At 37.7% G+C, this 14,180-nt stretch overlaps 1 protein-coding gene across 1 annotated transcript in view; it reads right to left on the bottom strand.

The window, feature by feature from the left end:
* LOC124521202 (disintegrin and metalloproteinase domain-containing protein 5-like) overlaps nucleotides 1-14,180 on the bottom strand; it is a 132,679-nt gene that overhangs the window by 95,289 nt on the left and 23,210 nt on the right. The window lies entirely within an intron of this gene.

Genomic DNA, 14,180 nt, shown 5'->3' with positions numbered 1-14,180 from the left:
AATATGTTACTTAACACTAAGCCATCATATTCCTTGATCAAAACATTACATTCTATTAATATGCTATTAAAATTAATACTGCTCTAATATGGACATGTTGCTCATGTGTTTTTATGTGTGTACACACTTTATCATAATGGAGCAAATGAATGTTGCTTAGTAATTATTATAGAACTACTTAAAATTAAGTTGTATGTTTTTCACATACCCTAAAATTGTAGTAGTATATGAACTATGTTTTCCCAAACACTTAAAAACTTTCCTTTAAAACTATCTATACCTAACACTGGCAACTGAATCTATTAAAATTCTTTTTTTTCCATCTTTTTTGTGATACAACTTATATGTAACATTATGTAAGTTTAAGGTGTACAACATGATGAATTTGACTTAAATTCGTATCTCCTTTGGAGAATTCATCAAATTTGCATTTGTTTGTTTTACTCTTCTCCAAGGCCATAGTTATATCATCTTGATCGTTTCTAAACCATGTTTTTTTTTCTTTTTGCTTAATAGCACTTTCTACCCATTTATTTTTGTTTTCAATAACCAGCTCTTAGATTTACTTATTCATTTTAATGTTCCTGTGGCTCAACTTATTAACTATTGCCTGCTTGCCTCACATTCCTCTTGCTTTACAGTTTTAGAACTTAAGTCTTGGTACAATTCTCTGTGATAGGCATTCTCCCTCTTAACCAATATTCAGCTCTCTTCTAGTCCAGGAATGCTTCCTTTTTAAATATAAGCAGGCCAGTTCACTTTGGACGATGGAATGAGGACAAAAGTGATAAATGTCACTTCTGAGAGAAAGTATTTCCCTACTGTGGCTCATGTCTGTCTGGTCTGTTCTTCTATTGACTTAGAAAATGGGAGAAAAAAAAACTATCAATGTAGAAATGCCAAAAAACCTAAACATTCTGGAATGCTGAGCCAACACATGGAAGACAGCTGCCCAAAGAGCCACCCAGACCCATAGCTGATGTTGCATGAAAAAAAATAAACTGTGTTTAGCCATTAGGATTTTTTTTATCATAGTGCCACCAAGTTTGCCGTGACTGATACATATGCTCCAAAATTTTTAAATATTGTATGGAATTCATTAATTTCTAAATACCCTATATAGTTTTGTGTTTCCACCTTGAAAAAGTCACTTATGGTAGTATTTAAAACTTTTCATTCTATTATTATATCTCTTTTTATTCCTTATTGTTTTAGTGTATTATGATGGAGTTTTGGCGTATCAGCTTTTAGTTTTACAAAATTACTGGTGTTTTCCCTGTGACCTAGAAATGACTACCATTGAATGTATGTGTCATTCACTCATAAGGTACAAAGGTTAAGTGTTAAGTAAAGCTGGTTGATAAATAATTTGATCTTTGTATGTTAAAATTTTTTTCTATCTGTTAGAGGCTAAGAAAAATGCCTTAATGTGCTCCACTATAGTTTTGACATTTATTACTTTCTTCTGAATATTTCCAGAGGTTTTGTTTTTATAGTTTCTTCATAACTCGTCAACTAAGTATTCATCATTAGAAATGCTTTGTTAGGGGTGCCTAGATGGTTCAGTTCGTTAAGCATCTGACTTCAGCTCAGGTCATGATCTCATGGTTTGTGGGTTCAAGCCCCATGATGGGCTCTATGCTGACAACTTGGAGCCTGGAGCCTGCTTCGGATTCTGTGTGTGTGTCTCTCTCTCTGCCCCCCTCCACTTGTGCTCCGTCTCTCTCTCTCAAAAGTAAATAAACATTAAAAAAATTAAAAAAAAGAAATGCCTCTTTAATTTGAATTATAGCTTTCAATATAAAATATCCTCATTCTTCTACTTTAAGTATCTTAAATTTTACTTTATCTGTTAGTAATACCATCTTCATTATCTTTTGATTGCCAATCCTGGCATATTTTTGATGGTCTTTTAAAAAATGTTCTATACATAAAAAATAATAAATAATAATAATGATGTTTTATACTTACAAAAAGCATTTAAAAAATGGGGTGCCTGGGTGGCTCAGTCAGTTGAGTCACCTTGACTCTTGATTTCAACTCAGGTCAGGATCTCACAGTTCATTGAATCGGGCCCTGCATCAAGCTCTGCACTGGCAGCATGGAGCCTGCTTGGGATTCTCTCTCTCTCCTTCTCTCTCTGCCCCTTCCCTGCTCTCTCTCTCTCTCAAAAATAAATGAATAAAATTAAAACAATAAAACATTAAAAAAGTTTTATACCTAACACTTCCATTTTGTTTAAGCTGTCTCATAAATGTCACATAACCTGAGATTCTCTGTACTTTAAAAGGGATATTTATCACACTCACAATATTGTAATCAATAAAGCTGACCTATAATTTTCTTTTTCTGATTCATGTCCTCATGGTATTTTCTTTTGACTCTTTCTATATTATCTGAGAATATTTTGGTGCTGATTTCCAAGTTATACATTCAAGATTGTATATTCAGATATATTTAAATATTGTAAAAAAAGTTTCTCCATTTTTATCAACTGGACTCACCTACATAAGAAGACCTCAACCCCTTGTGAGGTGACAATAAAAAAAATTTTAAGACTTATTAGGATTCAACTGTTTTTTTGAAATGCTTAATATAAATTCTCACTAGGAATTTGCTGAATATGATCATGTAAATGATGAAACCCAATACCCTACCAAGTCATTAGAGGAAATAGTGCATTTCTCTTTCTTTTTGACTTAGTGATAAAATCTGTGTAAATAATTTTCTTGAAATGAATGTTTATTTGTTGTTACTCTACCCCAAAATTTTTAGGACAACTTTATTGAGGTATAATTTACATACAATAAAATTCAGCCATTCTAAGGAGTCATTAATTTTGATAATACCACTTACTTTTTATGGTGACAAAATTCAACCTACAGAAAATTTAAAATTCAAAGACTACCCATTTATCCTTCACCTAGATTAATCTACTATTAGACACACTTCTTTATATATATCTTTATCATATGTGTCTATGGATGTGGGTCTGGGCATTCATTGTTCATTTTGCTAGACTATTTGATATTAAATTGCAAACACTTCAGCATGTAGTTCTTAAGAATAAGGATTTTCACCTGTGTGCAAGAAACTTAACATTAATTCAATAATGTTAAATATATTGTATATATTTAATCTATATATCATGTCTAATGATATTTAATATATAATGTTGAATACATAATATTCCCAGATAGTGAAGCCAATCTGTAGCCTTGCCCATTGCTGAGTACAGCTTCCATCCAACCCTGCCAACAATAAAACCAAACTAGAGTTCCCAGAAATCTTGGTAGCTCACTCTGCAGCCTCAATTACAGAGACACTTCAGCGGAGAGCCTATCAAGTGCCTCTGCATCTACAGAGCCAAGATGATGGTCCTGTCCTCATTGGCCAAGGAGCTGAGGATGCAATTCTGTCTGATTTGATCCACAAAGAAAGAGCATTCTATTTGAGGGCCTGTTCTGCAGCCAAAATCAGTCATGAAAACTACTTCATAGACCTTCCCAAAGCCAAGTACAGTCTCCAGCCCATCTGAGCAGGAAACCTAATCAGAGTTCAAGGAATCTGTGTATCCCATCTTGCAACTCCAATTACAACACTCAAACAGAAAGCCCAGCTGGTAGTCCTACCCATTTGCACAGGTAGGATGGTGGCCTGTCAGGCCAGGGATTTAGTACATAGTTCTGCTTAATTTGATTCCCAAGCAAGAGACAGGCCAGAACCGTGTTCTCTATTGAGGATAGTACCAGGCATGGAAACTAATTCATATCTCAGCACACTGTGGAATACAACTTTATCCCACCCACCCAGGAACCTACCAGAGCATGTAGGATGCTACATAGTGCATCCTATAGCCCTGCTTACAGTAGCACTTAAACAGAAAACATAGTCTGTGGCCTTCCACATCTGCAGAGCAAAATAGTCCCATCTGGCCAGAGAATTCAGTGTGTAGTGCTGCCTAACTTGGGTCCACAAACATTAGCTGTGGAAGCCATGGGGCTTGTTCTGCTGTCACACCAGGACAAGAATGTAATTCATAACCCTGACTACTGCTGAGTATGGACCTAGTCCTGAAGTCTTAGATTTCAGGAGTAGATAATCCAGGCAACTGCAGAACCTATCCTACAGCCTCACTTGGTCAAGGAACTAAGCCAGTATTCCTATCCAGCAGCACCTACCCTCAACCTCAGAGCTTAATCAGTAGTCTCACCCCAAAACTGACATTGATAGCAAACACCACCTGACCAAGGATGATACCAGCTGACACACCCAGAGTTCAATTTAAGCTGAATGGTGAATTACTATCTCTGCCAAACCAAACCTGTAAAATCTAGAAAATAATACCACTTATTTAAATTGGCAGATACTGACATAAGGAATCAAGGATCATGAAAAATCAGGAAAACTTGACACCACCAAAGGAAACTAATAGAGCTCCAATTACTGACCACAATGAAATAGAGACCTATAAACTGTCAGAGAATTTAGAGTAATCACCTTAAAGAAGTTAGTAAACCACAAGAACATAGAGACAATTAAAATTAAGAAAACAATGCATGAACAAAATGAAGATAGGCTCCTTTATTATTATATAATGAACTTCTTTGTCTATTTTTACCATTTTTAGTTTAAATTCTATTTTGTCTGATATAATGTTGATAACCCTGCTTGTGTTTTGGGTTACCATTAACTTCAAATTTCTTTTTCTATCTTTTCAGTAAGTCTATGTGTTTAAAGCTAAAGCAAGTTACTTGTATGCAGAATATCCTTGGATTTTTTTTTTTAAATCCATTCGGGCATTCTATGTCTTTCGATTGGAGAATTTAATCTACTTACATTTAAGGTAATTATTGATAGGTAAGGACTTACTACTGGCCTCTTATTAATGGCAGTCTGGCTATTTTATAAATACACTGTTCCTTGCTTCTTATTCTCCTGTCTTCTTTTCTAATTTGATAACTTTTGGTATCAGTATGCTTTGACCTCTTTGTCGTGTTCTTTTGTGTAACTACTACATGCTTTTCCCCTGTAGTTACCATGAAGTTTACATAAAGTATGTAAAAATTTTAACATCCTATTTTAAACTGATAACAATTTGATTTTCATAAAATCCCTAAACTTTATACTTTTACTTCTCTCCTTTGAAGTTTAGGCTGTTGATGTTACACTTTACACATTTTTAATATTATGTATCCAATAAAAGCATTTTTGTTATAGTTATTTCTGATATGTTTGTTTTTCATTTTTAAACTAAACTGTTAGTGATTACACATCACCATTGGGAAATCTGACTTTGAGTATATATTTATCATTACCAGATATTTTTATATACTACCTTCATATGTTTTTATAATGCTACACTAATTAGTGTGCTTCCAATGATACTCAAAGAACTCTTTATCATTTCTTGTATGTCAGGTCTAGTCATAATACATTCCCTCAGCTTTTGTTTAAGAAAGTTTTTATCACTGCTTCATTTCTGAAGGACAAGGACAGCTTGTCCAGTCATAATATTCTTGGTTGACAGGGTTTTTTTTATAGGTTGCCTAGAAAAGACTTGTGTTAGACTTGAAAACACATACGGACTGAAAGTGAAGGGATGAAAAAGATATTCTATGCAGATGGAAGTGAAGAAAAAGCCAGGGTCACAATACTTACATCAGACAAAACAGACATTAAAACAAAGACTAACAAAACACAAAGAAGGGTGTTACATAATGATAAAGGGTTTAATCCAACAGAAGGACGTAACAATTGTAAATATCTGTGCACTCAAAATAGGAGCACCTAAATATATAAAGCAGGTATTAACAGACACAAGGGGAGAATTTTACAGTAATACAATAATAACAGGATTCTTGAACACCCCACTTACATCAATGGATAGATCATCCAGGTAAAAAATCAATAAGGGAACAGTGACTTTGAATGACATGTTTGACCATATAACCTACACATAGACATTAACAGATACATACAGAATATTTAATCCAAAACCAGCAAATACATACTTTTCAAGAGCACATGGAAAATTCTCCAGGATAAATCACATGTTAGGAAAAAAACCAAGTATTAATAAATTTAAGAAGACTAAAATTATACATAAAGTGTCATTTATGATCACAATGGCATAAAAGTGGAAATCAATTACAAGAAAAAACTGGAAAAACACAAAGGCATAGAGGCTTACTAAATTTCTAGGAAGTACCAAATGTTTCAATGAAGAAAACAAATAAGAAATTTTTTTAGGTTTGTCTATTCATTTGGAGAGACAGAGAGAGAAAGAGCACACAAGTAGGGAAAGGGGATGAGAGAGATGGAGAGAGAGAATCCAAAGCAGGCTCCACACTGTGAGCCTGGAGCCCAACACAGGGCTCAAACTCAGGAACCACAAGATCATGACCTGAACTGAAATCAAGAGTCAGATAGTTAACCAACTGAGGCACTCAGGTGCCCCAACAAAGAGGAAATTTTTAAAAATACCTGGAGACAAATGAAAATGGAAACCCAGTGATTCAAAATTTTTCATGCACAGTCAAGAGCCATAAAAGAATGAAGTTTATAGTAATGCAGTCATACCTCAAGACACAAGAAAAATTTCAAATAAACAATCTATCCTTACACCTAAAGAAAAAAGAACAAAGCCCAAAACTAGGTTAAGTAAGGTAATAATAAAGATCAGAACATAAATAAATGAAATAAACACTTAAATAAAAAGATCAATGAAACAAAGAGCCTAAAAAGATAAACAAAATTGATAAACCTTTAGTCAGACTCATTAAGAAAAAAAGAGAGAGGACTCAAACAAAATCAGTAATAAAGAGAAATAACTTACACCATAGAAATACATAGGATTATAAGTAACTACTACAAAGTTATGTGCCAACAAATCTGACAACCTAGAAAAACTGGATAAATAACTAGAAGCATACAATCTTCCAAAACTGAATTAGGAAGAAATACAAAATATGAATAAACCAATTGCTGGTAATGAAATTGATTCAATAATCAAAACTTCCAGCATACAAAAGTCAAAGACCAGATGGCTTCACAGGTGAATTCTATCAAATACTGACAGATTTAATACCTTTCCTTCTCAAACTATTCTAAAAACTAGAAGAAAAAGGATACTTCTAAATTCATTCTTCAAGTTTGGCATTATCCTACTATCAAAACCAGCAAAAGACATTACAAAAATAAAAAACTACAGGTCAATATCCCTGATGAATTTAGATGCAAAAATCTTCAAAAAATATTAGCAAACTGAATTCAAGAATACATTAGAGGATTCTGGGAAGATGGCGGCGTAGGAGGACACTGGGCTCACCGCGCGTCCTGCTGATCACTTAGATTCCACCTACACCTGCCTAAATAACCCAGAAAACCGCCAGAGGATTAGCAGAACAGAGTCACCGGACCCAAGTGCAGACGAGAGGCCCACGGAAGAGGGTAGGAAGGGCGGCGAGGCGGTGCGCGCTCCACGGACTGGCGGGAGGGAGCCGGGGCGGAGGGGCGGCTCGCCGGCCAAGCAGAGCCCCCGAGTCCGGCTTGCAAAAGCGGAGGGGCCTGACGGACTGTGTTCCGACAGCAAGCGCGACTTAGCGTCCGGGAGGTCATAAGTTAACAGCTCTGCTCGGAAAGCGGGAAGGCTGGAGGACAAAGGGAGGGTGAGCTGCGGAGCCCCCTGACGACAGAGCTCAGTTTGGCGGGGAACAAAGGCGCTCGCCAGCTCCATCTCCCCCGCCCATCCCCCAGCCAAAATCCCAAAGGGAACCGGTTCCTGCCAGGGAACTTGCTCGTTCCGCGCGAACACCCAACTCTGTGCTTCTGCGGAGCCAAACCTCCGGCAGTGATCTGACTCCCTCCGGCTGCCACAGGGCCCCTCCTGAAGTGGATCACCTAAGGAGAAGCGAGCTAAGCCTGCCCCCCCTGCCGCCATGCACCTTGCCTTCCCACCCCAGCTAATACACCAGATCCCCAGCATCACAAGCCTGGCAGTGTGCAAGTAGCCCAGACGGGCCACGCCACCCCACAGTGAATCCCGCCCCTAGGAGAGGGAAAGAGAAGGCACACACCAGTCTGACTGTGGCCCCAGCGGTGGGCTGGGGGCAGACATCAGGTCGGACTGCGGCCCCGCCCACCAACTCCAGTTATACACCACAGCACAGGGGAAGTGCCCTGCAGGCCCTCACCACACCAGGGACTATCCAAAATGACCAAGCGGAAGAATTCCCCTCAGAAGAATCTCCAGGAAATAACAACAGCTAATGAGCTGATCAAAAAGGATTTAAATAATATAACAGAAAGTGAATTTAGAATAATAGTCATAAAATTAATCGCTGGGCTGGAAAACAGCATACAGGACAGCAGAGAATCTCTTGCTACAGACATCAGGGGACTAAGGAACAGTCACGAGGAGCTGAAAAACGCTTTAAAGGAAATGGAAAACAAAATGCAAACCACCACGGCTCGGATGGAAGAGGCAGAGGAGAGAATAGGTGAACTAGAAGATAAAGTTATGGAAAAAGAGGAAGCTGAGAAAAAGAGAGATAAAAAAATCCAGGAGTATGAGGGGAAAATTAGAGAACTAAGTGATACACTAAAAAGAAATAATATACGCATAATTGGTATCCCAGAGGAGGAAGAGAGAGGGAAAGGTGCTGAAGGGGTACTTGAAGAAATAATAGCTGAGAACTTCCCTGAACTGGGGAAGGAAAAAGGCATTGAAATCCAAGAGGCACAGAGAACTCCCTTCAGACGTAACTTGAATCGATCTTCTGCACGACATATCATAGTGAAACTGGCAAAATACAAGGATAAAGAGAAAATTCTGAAAGCAGCAAGGGGTAAACGTGCCCTCACATATAAAGGGAGACCTATAAGACTCGTGACTGATCTCTCTTTTGAAACTTGGCAGGCCAGAAAGAATTGGCACGAGATTTTCAGGGTGCTAGACAGCAAAAATATGCAGCCGAGAATCCTTTATCCAGCAAGTCTGTCATTTAGAATAGAAGGAGAGATAAAGGTCTTCCCAAACAAACAAAAACTGAAGGAATTTGTCACCACTAAACCAGCCCTACAAGAGATCCTAAGGGGGACCCTGTGAGACAAAGTACCAGAGACATCACTACAAGCATAAAACAGACAGACATCACAATGACTCTAAACCCGTATCTTTCTATAATAACACTGAATGTAAATGGATTAAATGCGCCAACCAAAAGACATAGGGTATCAGAATGGATAAAAAAACAAGACCCATCTATTTGCTGTCTACAAGAGACTCATTTTAGACCTGAGGACACCTTTAGATTCAGAGTGAGGGGATGGAGAACTATTTATCATGCTACTGGAAGCCAGAAGAAAGCTGGAGTAGCCATACTTATATCAGACAAACTAGACTTTAAATTAAAGGCTGTAACAAGAGATGAAGAAGGACATTATATAATAGTTACAGGGTCTATCCATCAGGAAGAGCTAACAATTATAAATGTCTATGCGCCGAATACCGGAGCCCCCAAATATATAAGACAATTACTCATAAACAGAAGCAACCTTATTGATAAGAATGTGGTAATTGCTGGGGACTTTAACACCCCACTTACAGAAATGGATAGATCATCTAGACACACGGTCAATAAAGAAACAAGGGCCCTGAATGAGACACTGGATCAGATGGACTTGACAGATATATTTAGAACTCTGCATCCCAAAGCAACAGAATATACTTTCTTCTCGAGTGCACATGGAACATTCTCCAAGATAGATCATATACTGGGTCACAAAACAGCCCTTCATAAGTTTACAAGAATTGAAATTATACCATGCATACTTTCAGACCACAATGCTATGAAGCTTGAAATCAACCACAGGAAAAAGTCTGGAAAACCTCCAAAAGCGTGGAGGTTAAAGAACACCCTACTAACGAATGAGTGGGTCAACCAGGCAATTAGAGAAGAAATCAAAAAATATATGGAAACAAACGAAAATGAAAATACAACAATCCAAACGCTTTGGGACGCGGCGAAGGCAGTCCTGAGAGGAAAATACATTGCAATCCAGGCCTATCTCAAGAAACAAGAAAAATCCCAAATACAAAATCTAACAGCACACCTAAAGGAAATAGAAGCAGAACAGCAAAGGCAGCCTAAACCCAGCAGAAGAAGAGAAATAATAAAGATCAGAGCAGAAATAAACAATATAGAATCTAAAAAAACTGTAGAGCAGATCAACGAAACCAAGAGTTGGTTTTTTGAAAAAATAAACAAAATTGACAAACCTCTAGCCAGGCTTCTCAAAAAGAAAAGGGAGATGACCCAAATAGATAAAATCATGAATGAAAATGGAATTATTACAACCAATCCCTCAGAGATACAAACAATTATCAGGGAATACTATGAAAAATTATATGCCAACAAATTGGACAACCTGGAAGAAATGGACAAATTCCTGAACACCCACACTCTTCCAAAACTCAATCAGGAGGAAATAGAAAGCTTGAACAGACCCATAACTAGCGAAGAAATTTAATCGGTTATCAAAAATCTCCCAACAAATAAGAGTCCAGGACCAGATGGCTTCCCAGGGGAGTTCTACCAGACGTTTAAAGCAGAGATAATACCTATCCTTCTCAAGCTATTCCAAGAAATAGAAAGGGAAGGAAAACTTCCAGACTCATTCTATGAAGCCAGTATTACTTTGATTCCTAAACCAGACAGAGACCCAGTAAAAAAAGAGAACTACAGGCCAATATCTCTGATGAATATGGATGCCAAAATTCTCAATAAGCTACTAGCAAATCGAATTCAACAGCATATAAAAAGAATTATTCACCATGATCAAGTGGGATTCATTCCCGGGATGCAGGGCTGGTTCAACATTCGCAAATCAATCAACGTGATACATCACATTAACAAAAAAAAAGAGAAGAACCATATGATCCTGTCAATCGATGCAGAAAAGGCCTTTGATAAAATCCAGCACCCTTTCTTAATAAAAACCCTTGAGAAAGTCGGGATAGAAGGAACATACTTAAAGATCATAAAAGCCATTTATGAAAAGCCCACAGCTAACATCATCCTCAACGGGGAAAAACTGAGAGCTTTTTCCCTGAGATCAGGAACACGACAGGGATGCCCACTCTCACCGTTGTTGTTTAACATAGTGCTGGAAGTTCTAGCATCAGCAATCAGACAACAAAAGGAAATCAAAGGCATCAAAATTGGCAAAGATGAAGTCAAGCTTTCGCTTTTTGCAGATGACATGATATTATACATGGAAAATCCGATAGACTCCACCAAAAGTCTGCTAGAACTGATACATGAATTCAGCAAAGTTGCAGCATACAAAATCAATGTACAGAAATCAGTTGCATTCTTATACACTAACAATGAAGCAACAGAAAGACAAATAAAGAAACTGACCCCATTCACAATTGCACCAAGAAGCATAAAATACCTAGGAATAAATCTAACCAAAGATGTAAAGGATCTGTATGCTGAAAACTATAGAAAGCTTATGAAGGTAATTGAAGAAGATTTAAAGAAATGGAAGACATTCCCTGCTCATGGATTGGAAAAATAAATATTGTCAAAATGTCAATACTACCCAAAGCTATCTACACATTCAATGCAATCCCAATCAAAATTGCACCAGCATTCTTCTCGAAACTAGAACAAGCAATCCTAAAATTCATATGGAACCACAAAAGGCCCCGAATAGCCAAAGGAATTTTGAAGAAGAAGACCAAAGCAGGAGGCATCACAATCCCAGACTTCAGCCTCTACTACAAAGCTGTCATCATCAAGACAGCATGGTATTGGCACAAAAACAGACACACAGACCAATGGAATAGAATAGAAACCCCAGAACTAGACCCACAAACATATGGCCAACTCATCTTTGACAAAGCAGGAAAGAACATCCAATGGAAAAAAGACAGCCTCTTTAACAAATGGTGCTGGGAGAACTGGACAGCAACATGCAGAAGGTTGAAACTAGACCACTTTCTCACACCATTTACAAAAATAAACTCAAAATGGATAAAGGACCTAAATGTGAGACAGGAAACCATCAGAACCTTAGAGGAGAAAGCAGGAAAAGACCTCTCTGACCTCAGCCGTAGCAATCTCTTACTCGACACATCCCCAAAGGCAAGGGAATTAAAAGCAAAAGTGAATTACTGGGACCTTATGAAGATAAAAAGCTTCTGCACAGCCAAGGAAACAACCAACAAAACTAAAAGGCAACCAACGGAATGGGAAAAGATATTTGCAAATGACATATCGGACAAAGGGCTAGTATCTAAAATCTATAAAGAGCTCACCAAACTCCACACCCGAAAAACAAATAACCCAGTGAAGAAATGGGCAGAAAACATGAATAGACACTTCTCTAAAGAAGACATCCAGATGGCCAACAGGCACATGAAAAGATGTTCAGCGTCGCTCCTTATCAGGGAAATACAAATCAAAACCACACTCAGGTATCACCTCACGCCAGTCAGAGTGGCCAAAATGAACAAATCAGGAGACTATAGATGCTGGAGAGGATGTGGAGAAACGGGAACCCTCTTGCACTGTTGGTGGGAATGCAAATTGGTGCAGCCGCTCTGGAAAGCAGTGTGGAGGTTCCTCAGAAAATTAAAAATAGACCTACCCTATGACCCAGCAATAGCACTGCTAGGAATCTACCCAAGGGATACAGGAGTACTGATGCATAGGGGCACTTGTACCCCAATGTTCATAGCAGCACTGTCAACAATAGCCAAATTATGGAAAGAGCCTAAATGTCCATCAACTGATGAATGGATAAAGAAATTGTGGTTTATATACACAATGGAGTACTATGTGGCAATGAGAAAAAATGAAATATGGCCTTTTGTAGCAACGTGGATGGAACTGGAGAGTGTGATGCTAAGTGAAATAAGCCATACAGAGAAAGACAGATACCATATGGTTTCACTCTTATGTGGATCCTGAGAAACTTAACAGGAACCCATGGGGGAGGGGAAGGAAAAAAAAAAAAAAAAAAAAAGGACGTTAGAGTGGGAGAGAGCCAAAGCATAAGAGACTGTTAAAAACTGAGAACAAACTGAGGGTTGATGGGGGGTGGGAGGGAGGGGAGGGTGGGTGATGGGTATTGAGGAGGGCACCTTTTGGGATGAGCACTGGGTGTTGTATGGAAACCAATTTGTCAATAAACTTCATATAAAAAAAAAATTAAAAAAAAAATGTAGTATATACATGCAATGGAATACTACACAGCATTAAAAAGGAAAAATGTCCTGTCACATGCTACGACATGGATGAAACTTGAGGACATTATGCTAAGTATAATAAAGCAGTCAGAGAAGTTCAAATACTGTATGATTCCACTCATATGAATTACCTAAAGTAGTAAAAATCATAGCAACTGAATGTAGAAAGGTGTTCACCAAGGCCTGGGATGGGCAGAGGAAATTAGTGTTTAAAGGGCATAGGGTTTTGGTTTTCAGGATACCAAGGTTCTAGAGAACTATTGAACAACAATGTGAATATACTCAATACTGCCAAACTGTATGTTTAAAAATGGTTAGGATAGTAAATTTAATGGCATATGCTTTTTACCACAATAAAAAAAAGAATAAAGAAAACTAGGATTCAATGCTAGATCTGACTCCAAATTATGTACTTATAACTGCCAAATCTAGTTTACTATGAAACACAATAAACTCTACTTATTCACTTGAAAACAATTAGAGAAATGGGTAATTTCACACTGCTGGACTATTTCAGGAGCACCAGGGGAACTTCCTTAGCAAACTCCTCACTGAAACTTCACCAAGGCCACAGTCAGTCCTCATACCTGCCACTGGTAACCACACAGCAATGGAAATTTTACTTAACTAACTAGCTGATACCTCTTAAGTGCATCCCTAATGCACTTTTAAATATTAATGAAGAATATTTTCTCTGTGAGGAAACTGCCTAAAAAGTAATCCTGTAAAAAGAAAAGAAAGAAAGCTCACAGTTTTTAAGATAGCTGTATCAATAAAAGACTACCAGATTAGTTAAAAAGATTTGAGATTAATATAAACCCAAAAAGGTCTCTGGGCTCCCAACCAAATAAATGGTTATTGGTTTAAGCCACTAAATTTTGGAGTGATTTTCTATGCAGTAATAGATAACTTATGCTTA

This window comes from Lynx rufus, unplaced genomic scaffold, assembly GCF_022079265.1.
Source record: "Lynx rufus isolate CCGP_SWC_20201006 ecotype Redwood Valley unplaced genomic scaffold, mLynRuf1.p SCAF_3, whole genome shotgun sequence".
Classification (NCBI taxonomy): Eukaryota; Metazoa; Chordata; class Mammalia; order Carnivora; family Felidae; genus Lynx; species Lynx rufus.
Note: the sequence above shows the minus strand (reverse complement) of the source record. Positions and strands in the feature narration are given on the sequence as shown.